Source organism: Penaeus monodon, chromosome 25 (genome assembly GCF_015228065.2).
Source record: "Penaeus monodon isolate SGIC_2016 chromosome 25, NSTDA_Pmon_1, whole genome shotgun sequence".
NCBI lineage: Eukaryota > Metazoa > Arthropoda > Malacostraca > Decapoda > Penaeidae > Penaeus > Penaeus monodon.
This window is the reverse complement of record NC_051410.1, coordinates 33,799,145-33,800,800: the sequence shown is the minus strand read 5'-3', so window position 1 is coordinate 33,800,800 and position 1,656 is coordinate 33,799,145. Positions and strand designations below refer to the sequence as shown.

The 1,656-nt window shown below is 48.9% G+C and overlaps 1 protein-coding gene across 1 annotated transcript in view; it reads left to right on the top strand.

Annotated features, from left to right (window-relative positions):
* Nucleotides 1-1,656, top strand: part of LOC119589162 — a gene marked incomplete in the record, with an annotated part of 255,201 nt that overhangs the window by 240,801 nt on the left and 12,744 nt on the right.

Here is a 1,656-nt window from a genome sequence, read left to right as displayed (position 1 = left end):
GTATTTGTGTGCATGCGGGCGCTATTATCCGTCCATGTGCATGTTTCTGTTCATATTTTATCTGATTATTTGGACCTTTATCGTATCAGCTGCACGAGGATTGTATCAATATACTTATCAGATTTCCCTCCGCTTCCGAGGTGACTTCAGTTATCGTTCCATCAGTAGCTGTGTCACCTCGAGTCGGCGCAAGTATGGCGTCGATCTCTCTCGGTCACAACGCCTTATCTAGATCGGTCGGCGGACGAAATCTACTTTGACCGGTGGGGGAGGGGGGGTGATTGGAGGGGTCGGCATTTGACTGAGAGATTGGAAAGGAGATTGGGAGGAGAAGAGGCAGATTGGGGTGCGGGGAGGAGGATGTGGTGGTTGGGGGGGGGGGGAGTCGGGAAGGGTTGATGTTTGCTCTTGAAGAACTTTTTACAGTCCGAAGGAGGAGAGTAGGTAGTAGATGGTAGATTGGGGAAATAAAAAAGTTTAAATATTCTGGGAGAGGAGGAGTGAATAGAGAAGACGAAAGAAAGAACAGGAAACGAGAGATAAAAAGGAAAAAAAATCAAACGAGATAACAAGCGAAAGGGAGGTTAAATCGAAGAAATAAAAAAGAGAAAAATTCAAAATGGGTGGAGGACGCAGGAGGAGCCAACATAGCTTTTCAGTGGTATTATTGGTCCGAAGTGAGACCTGTGAGGCTTCGGCGCGTTCTGGTCGAGGCTTATTATGTACGTGCACGCGACGTTCCTACACGTACGTACGGAAGACTCTCTAAGGGGGTGTCGGGGTGGGGGGGGGTTGATTCTACGGGCGGCGACGACGGACATATATGGTTGGAGACCTAAGGGGGGAATGAAGGCTGATGCGGAAGAGAGGGAGGAGGAAAGGGGGACAAACATGAGGAAGGGGACAATATAGGGAAGTAGGAGGAAGGGCAAGATACGGCGAAGGAGGAGGAAGGGCAAGACAGCGCCGCAGGGAGAAGGCGTGTGATTTTTGTTGTCGACTCCCCAGCTTCCCCTTACACCTGAGTGCCAAGCCGTCGATCGAGCAACGCATTCTCTTCCTGAGTGCCACTCCTGCGCCCAAGTGCCTCCCACACCTCTCTCGCCCCCCCCCCAGGCCCCCATCCCATACTACCGGGAGGGTACCCACGACAGACACTGCATGTCCGCTGTCGCTGGCCCGGGCACTGTCACGACTTTACACTGTTATTGTGAGTACGAAGCAGCGGTTCTAGGAAACCCTCGGAATTTTAGTGAAAAAAAATAGGATGAAGACTGATTTTTTTCTTTCTTTTTTAATGTCAAGGAAAGAGGACTGAAAGTCAGGATAGAAAGCGTCTGAGTTGTAAACAGAAAAACAGTTGCTGACATGAATATAAATAAGAAAACATATGCAAAGTGAGGAATGCATTCAGCATGCGAAGGGCCAAGAAAAGATAAATAAATCTGGTAAAAGACGAGACGAGAGTTAGTTGGCTTCGCGGGGCGGTACAAGTGTAACAGGATGTGACACTGGGAGTAACACTGGATCCATGGGAGGCTATGTGGGAGTTTGTAACTGAGTATGTGTAGTTTTGTGTGACAGGATATGTCGCTGAATATAGGGCTGTCATTTTGTGACAGGCACTTTGTGACAGGATATGACGATTAGTGGTTT